This window comes from Erinaceus europaeus, chromosome 8 (assembly GCF_950295315.1).
Source record: "Erinaceus europaeus chromosome 8, mEriEur2.1, whole genome shotgun sequence".
Classification (NCBI taxonomy): Eukaryota; Metazoa; Chordata; class Mammalia; order Eulipotyphla; family Erinaceidae; genus Erinaceus; species Erinaceus europaeus.
Genome location: NC_080169.1, coordinates 24,285,626 through 24,293,675, shown reverse-complemented (window position 1 = coordinate 24,293,675; position 8,050 = coordinate 24,285,626). Strand labels below are relative to the sequence as shown.

Below are 8,050 nucleotides of genomic sequence, written 5' to 3'. Positions count from 1 at the left end.
TTCTAGAGCTTTGATATGATGCAGATTCTGAGGCCTTGTGATTCATCAGTAAAGGAACTAGAAGTAGCTGGTCTGAAGTGGGGTGAGACCTAGATTTGGAGAATGGAGGGGAATCCCAGAGATTTGTAAAGACAGGATGATCTGTGGCTGCTATGAGAAGAGAACTGTCAGTGGGGTATTCTCATTTTATTATTTCTTTATTTTTTTCCCTTCAGGGTTATTGCACCATGAATCTACCGCTCCTGGAGGCCATTGTTGACGCTGTACGTTGTTGGATAGGACAGAGAGAAATGGAGAGAGGAGGGGAAGACAGAGAGGGGGAGAGAAAGACAGACACCTGCAGACCTGCTTCTCTCCCCTGCAGGTGGGTAGCCTGGGGCTCAAACTGGAATCCTTATGTCAGTCCTTGCGCTTTGTGCCACGTGCGCTTAACCCACTGCTGGACTCCCTGCCTATCTGTTTTATGAAAAATGAGAGATACAGAAAGATACAGACACAGAGAGACCAGAGCACCGCTTAGCTCTGACTTATGGTGGTGCTGGGGATTGGACATGGGACCTGGAGACTCAGGCATGATAGTCTTTTGCATAACAGTTATACTGTCTTCCCAATCCCCATGTCTATTTTTAAAACAGTGACCTTTCTTTCCTCTTCTAATCCTTTCTAAGAATAAGACTGACTCCAGAATAACTAGGAAAATACTCCTATTTTACATGTTTCCAATAGTAGAAGTTATAAAACAACTTTTAGTCCATTAGAATTAAAATTTACATTAACAAAAGCACATCTTATGTGTTTTATAAGTTGATGTATTTCACAATTTTCTGTCTTTCCTTTGCATACTTGTTAGTACTGCCAGGCCTTAAGGATGGGGATGTTGAATAAGAATTCATTCACCTTTTGCCTTGTTGCACATGAGTGAGCAAGATGGGTCAGCAGCGGCTCTCCTGGAGCCACCAGAGGAATTTCGACCAGGGTTTTTGCTCATGCAGAGTCTGCTCAAACCGACAGACACCATCTGATCCTGAAATACAGCCTCAACATATGTGGTCAGTGTTTCTGCCAATACGCCAAGAACATTGGATTCATTAAGTTGGTCTGAGTGTACTTCTTGGAATTGGCCATCCAAGACCTCTACAATAGAAATGATGTTATCTCTGTACATAAGAGTAAAAAAGTTCTTCAATTAAAAAATAAGGAAGAATTCATTTATTCTATAAAATTCATACTATTCATTGTCCACAGCTAGGGTAACAGAGCAAAATAAATAAATGGAACTACATCAAACTATAAAAGCGCTTCTGCACAGAAAAAGAAACTATCACCAAAATTAAAAGGCACCTCAGGAGCCAGGTGGTGGCGCACTTGGTTAAGTGAGAGGACCCGGGTTCGAGCTCTGCTCCCCACCCACAACAGGAGCAGTGAAGCAGGTCTGCAGATCTCCCCCCACTTCACCACCCCTGCCTATTCCCCCTCTCCTCTCAATTTCTCTCTCTCCTATCTAATAAAAAAGAAAAGAAAAAAGAGGCACCCCACTGAATGGGAGAAGACACATTATATATTCAACAGGGAGTCAACACCTAGAATTTATAAAGAACTCATACAACTCAACAATAGGAAAATAGCCTTGGAGGGCAAAAAAAAAAAAAAAACTCAGTGTGCTCCTTTGAATGTTCGAAATTCAGATTTGAGCCTGGTCCTTACTATAATGAAGGAAGCGTTGGTGTCATAGTGTCTTTCTCTTTCTCTTCCTCTGTCTCTCTGTCTTGTTCTTTCCATATTAAAAAAAAAATTCCTGGAGTAGTGAAGCCCCAGAAACAACTAAAAAACAAAAATAAGTATCTCGGTATATATGGGCAGAAGATTTGAATAGATGCCTTTCCAAATTGCCAAGAGACAAAAGATGAAAAATTCTTATTATTGGGGTGCTGGGAAGTGGCACTCCTTGTAGAGCATACATATTACAGTGCACAAGGACTCTGGTTCTGGTTCAAGCCCCTAGTCCCCACTTGTGGTTTCACAAGTAGTGAAACCAGTGCTGCAGGTGACTTTCTTTCTCTCCCTCAACATCCCCCTTTTCTTTAAATTTCTCTCTGCTTCTAGCCAAAACAAATAAATATATTTTAAAAGTCTCATCACTATGGCCTGGAGGTAGCAGAGTGGATAAAGTGTTGGATTTTCAAGAATGAGGTACCAGGTTAGGTCCCTGACATCACACGTATTCGAGTAATACTCTGGTTCTCTCCCTCTCTCTCTCTCTCTTCCTTTCCTCTCTCTCCCCCTCTCAAAAACAATTAAATCTTAAACAGAAGAAAAAAAAGTCCCATCATTATTTACTAGGAAAATGCAAATCAAAACAATGATTTGGGGGCCAGGTAGTGGCACATCTGACTGAGCACACATGCTACAATGCACAAGGACCCAGGTTCAGTCCCCAAGTGCCCACTTGCTGGAGGAAAGCTTTGCGAATGGTGAAGCAGTGCTTTCTGTCTCTCTGCCTTTCTTTTTTTAATTAATTTTTCAAAAATTTATTTATTATTGAATAGAGACAGAGAGAAATTGAGAGGGGAGGGAGAGGTGGGGGAGAGACAGAGAAACACCAGCAGCCCTACTTCACCACCCATGAAGCTTTCCCCCTGCAGGTGGAAACCAGGGGCTTGAAATTGGGTCCTTGTGCACTGTAATGTGTGTGCTTAACTAGGTGCACCACCACCTGGCCCCAACTCTTTTCCTTTATATCTCACCTCTCCCTCTTGATTTCTGACTGACTGTCTCTATCCAATAAATAAATAAAGATAAAAAGCTTAAAAAGAAAAAGTAAATTAAAAAATCTATGAGATACTGCCTTGTACATGCAATGTTGCCTCTATCCACTAATAAATACGGTTAAAAATATTAAAAGAGGATCCGGAAGAGGGAGAAGGAGATGATGGAGATGGCGGGAAGGCAGAAGATGCAGAAGAGGGAGAAGGAGATGACGGGGATGGCGGGGAGTGAGAAGATGCAGAAGAGGGAGAAGGAGATGATGGGGATGGCGGGGAGTGAGAAGATGCAGAAGAGGGAGAAGGAGATGATGGGGATGGCGGGGAGTGAGAAGATGCAGAAGAGGGAGAAGGAGATGATGGGGATGGCGGGGAGTGAGAAGATGCAGAAGAGGGAGAAGGAGATGATGGGGATGGCGGGGAGTGAGAAGATGCAGAAGAGGGAGAAGGAGATGAAGGGGATGGCGGGGAGTGAGAAGATGCAGAAGAGGGAGAAGGAGATGACGGAGATGGCGGGGAGTGAGAAGATGCAGAAGAGGGAGAAGGAGATGACGGGGATGGCGGGGAGTGAGAAGATGCAGAAGAGGGAGAAGGAGATGATGGGGATGGCGGAGAGTGAGAAGATGCAGAAGAGGGAGAAGGAGATGATGGGGATGGCGGGGAGTGAGAAGATGCAGAAGAGGGAGAAGGAGATGATGGGGATGGCGGGGAGTGAGAAGATGCAGAAGAGGGAGAAGGAGATGAAGGGGATGGCGGGGAGTGAGAAGATGCAGAAGAGGGAGAAGGAGATGATGGGGATGGCGGGGAGTGAGAAGATGCAGAAGAGGGAGAAGGAGATGAAGGGGATGGCGGGGAGTGAGAAGATGCAGAAGAGGGAGAAGGAGATGATGGGGATGGCGGGGAGTGAGAAGATGCAGAAGAGGGAGAAGGAGATGATGGGGATGGCGGCGAGTGAGAAGATGCAGAAGAGGGAGAAGGAGATGATGGGGATGGCGGGGAGTGAGAAGATGCAGAAGAGGGAGAAGGAGATGATGGAGATGGCGGGGAGTGAGAAGATGCAGAAGAGGGAGAAGGAGATGATGGGGATGGCGGGGAGTGAGAAGATGCAGAAGAGGGAGAAGGAGATGATGGGGATGGCGGGGAGTGAGAAGATGCAGAAGAGGGAGAAGGAGATGATGGGGATGGCGGGGAGTGAGAAGATGCAGAAGAGGGAGAAGGAGATGATGGGGATGGCGGCGAATGAGAAGATGCAGAAAGGGGAGAAGGAGATGATGGAAATGGCGGGGAGTGAGAAGATGCAGAAGAGGGAGAAGGAGAGGTAGAGGGGTCCCTTTACAGGCTGTAAAGCAGGTCTACAGGTGTCTTTCTCTCCTCCTTTCTTGTCTTTCCCCTTCCCTCTCATGTTGTATGCTTTACATTGGGTTCTAGTTCTCCCCCGCCAAGAGAATTGGATCAGGCCAGTTAGTTTTCGGGGCCCGCTTGGCCCCGCCCCTAGGAACCCCGCCAGAGTTCCAGGGTTCCTGAGTGCCAGAGTTTCAGAGTTACAGAGTAAGAGAGGGTTCCTGAATTCCAGAGTTCCTGAGTTCCAGAGTAAGGGAGAGTGCTTGCGCCGCCACAAAGAGACAGCAGAGTTCTGTTTGGTGATTAGTTTGTCTTAGTTTATGAATCGTTGTTCCTGAATAAAGAAATACAGCTTCCCTGCCCAGCTGTTGTCTCCGCGTCTCTGTTAACCGCCCGTGAAGCTAACCGCCCGGCAAGAGCCGCCGAATTTTAACAACACTCTCAATTTCTCACTGTCCTATCCAACAACAAGGACAGCAATAACAACAGCAATAATTTGCAAATCAAATCAAATGATGTGGGGCAAGTAGCACATTTGGATTCAGTAGCACATCTGACTGAGCGCACATGCTACAATGCACAAGGACCCAGGTTTAGTTCCCCAGTGCCCACTTGCAAGAGGAAAGCTTTGCAAATGGTGAAGCAGTACTGCAGCTGTCTTTCTGTCTCTCTCCCTTTCTTTTATAAATTAATTTTTCAAAAATTGATTTATTATTGAATAGAGACAGAGAGAAATTGAGAGGGGAGGGAGAGGTGGGGGAGAGACAGAGAAACACCAGCAGCTCTACTTCACCACCATGAAGCTTTCCCCCTGAAGGTGGAAACCAGGGGCTTGAACCTGGGTCCTTGTGCACTGTAACGAGGTGCACCACCACGTAGCCCCATCTCTTTTCCTGTCTATCTCCCCTCTCTGCTCTTGATTTTTGACTGACTGTCTCTATCCAATAAATAAATAAAGACTAAAAAGATTAAAAAGAAAAAGTAAATTTAAAAAAATCTATGAGATACTGCCTTGTACATGCAATGATGTCTCTATCCACTAATAAATAAGGTTAAAAAAAGAAAGAAAAAGTTTTTAAAAATTCTACTTCTAGTTATCAGAAAACTATGAAAACAACAATTCAAAAAGAAACACCTTTATTTATTGTAGCATTATTTATAATAATCAAAATATGGAAACAGGGCTGGGGTGACAGCATATGGTTATGCAAAAGACTTTCATGCCTGATAGCCCAAAGATCCAAATTCAGTCCACAGTATCTATCATTATTTAGAGTTGGCAAGAAAGAGTGAATGAAAGAAAGGGAAAAGGAAGGAACCTGGAGCTTTTGAGTCCTTCAGCATGAAAATCCTGTGCTCTAATGATGAGATATTTCTTGAGTCCTATTTTTAACAACAGAACTAAAGTTGCTAAAGTAGAGTGGGTCCAAAAAGAGGAGGCAAGGTGAGTTGTGTCCGGTAGACTCTTAGCCTGTACTTCTAACACATACACAATACTGTAAACCAATTTTACCTTAATAAAATTAAAGGTATATACTTGCTTGTGAAGAGTCGGAGACTATGACTTATCATGGTTTTGTGAACTTAGTCAAGTCCCTTGAACTCTTGGTTTCCTTAACTAGAAATTGGAAAGAACAACTCTGGCTAATTATACCTCATTAGGGAGCTGTGGAGAAATTTTTAAAAAGGGGGGGCAGGTTGGGCGCAAGGACCAGCGTAAAGATCCTGGTTCAAGCCCCCCGGTTCCCCATCTGCAGGGGAGTCGCTTCCCTCCTCTCTCCATTTCTCTCTGTCCTATATAACAATGACACCACCAACAACAATAATAACTACAACAACAATAAAAGACAACAAAAGGGAAAATAAATAAATAAATATAAAATTTTCTTTAAAAAATGCAGGACTGGGAAGTTCTTCAGAGCAGTCTTAATGAACAGAGAGATACCAAGGAGTGATGGGATGATAGATGAATGTGTATAAATGTTGAAATAATACTGAAAGAAGAAGCAAAGAAGTAAAAAGAAAGGAATAAGATTTATTTTATTATTATTATTATTATTATTATTAATTTTTGCTTTGCCATTCATTAGCTGAATGATCTTTGTAGGGGGAGTACTTAACCTTTCTGGAACTGTTTTCTGATCTGTGAAATGGGGATTATCTTAGTAGACATCTTCCTTATTTTCAAATATTTATTTATTTACATGAGAACAACAGAGAGAAAGAGAAGGGTAGGGAGAGAGAACCAGAGCATCACTCTGTCACATGAGTTGTTGGAGATGGAACTTGGGACCTCTTGCCCAAGAGTCCAATGCTTTATCCACTGCACCACCCCTAGACGAAGACACTTGTCTATTTACACAGGATGAAGATAACGTTGCTGCTGATTATATTTATTTGATAGAGACAAAGAGAAATTGAGGGGGAACATGTGGAGAAAGAGAGACATCTGTAGCATTTCTTCATCATTTATGAAGCCTTCTCTTTGTAGGTGGGGACGAGGAGCTTAAACCCCAATCCTCTGGTATGGTCAAATGTGTGCTCTGTCAGGTGCACTCCAACTTAGCACTTTACACAGGATTATTATATCACTGGAGACAGGGAGTATGAAAAAAAGTTGTCAATCTGAACAAGGAAAAGCCAATCATTCAACAGCTTATTATTAATAGTAGTATCAATGCCTAATACATTGCAGCATTCTTCCTGGACTTCAACTGGCTTTATCACCTTTGGAAATGAAACAAAACCTTTGTTGTTACAGGGAATGAATTATCTGTTAACTTCCATAAGAAGGATTGAATCTAGAGAGTAGCAACCAGCATCAGACTACTGGAAAACATCTCTGCCACTAATGGGCTTTGGGATCTTGTGTAAGCAGTTAACTCCTCTTTGACTTATATTTTCTTTTCTTTTTAAAAATTTTTTTTAGTATTTATTTATATTTATTTTTCCCTTTTTGTTGCCCTTATTGTTTTTTACTGTTGTTGTAGTTATTATTGTTGTTGATGTCATCATTGTTAGATAGGACAAAGAGGGGAAGACAGAGGGGGAGAGAAAGAGAGACACCTGAAGACCTGCTTTACCGCCTGTGAAGTGACACCCTTGCAGGTGGGGAGCCGGGGGCTCAAACTGGGATCTTTATGCCAGTCCTTGGACCACATGCACTACCACCCGACTCCCGACTTATATTTTCTATCTTACCTGACTGAATAATAAGGACTAATGAAATGTAGAGTTGAGAAGACATAACACACCCAAAGCGTTTAGAATAGTGCCCACTATACAGAAGATATCTATAGTTATCTTTATTTTTTGGTATTGGGCACTATTTTTAGTCTTGAGTAGTCTTTGTGGTACTTATGCTACCTAATCAATAGCATGTATTGAAATATTAACTTATTAAATAGCCTTTCATAGTATGTCTGTTACTTGAAAAATCTGACTGAATCAAAATACATTTGTATTTATAGGTACATGACACAGGCCTTCTTTGCTTTTGAGTCTATTCAGGCTGCTTGCTTTTAACCAGACAAAACATATGTCTAAATCATCATCTTGAGATACTAAGAAATTTTATGTATATTTTACATACCAGAGGCTGCAGACAGGCACTGATAGCAGAATCCTTTTGAGTCTGCTTTTTGTCCTTGATGGCTCCTAAAAACTTCTGTGTCCAGAGTCGGGTGGTAGTGCAGCGGGTTAAGCACATGTAGTGCAAAGCGCAAGGACCGGCATAAGGATCCGGGTTGGAGCCCTCAGCTCCCCATCTGCAGGGGAGTCGCTTCACAACCAGTGAAGGAGGTCTGCAGGTGTCTATCTTCCTCTCCCCCATCTGTCTTCCCCCTCCTCTCTCCAATTCTCTTATTTTTTATTTTTTTAAGATTTTATTATTTATTCATGAGAAATGATAGGAGAGAGAGAAAGAACCAGACACTACTCTGGTACAT

At 42.7% G+C, this 8,050-nt stretch overlaps 1 pseudogene; it reads left to right on the top strand.

Annotated features, from left to right (window-relative positions):
- The first annotated feature begins 927 nt into the window (after nucleotides 1–927).
- On the top strand, nucleotides 928–7,628 carry LOC107522738 (small ribosomal subunit protein uS14-like; annotated as a pseudogene).
- Nucleotides 7,629–8,050: the final 422 nt, after the last annotated feature.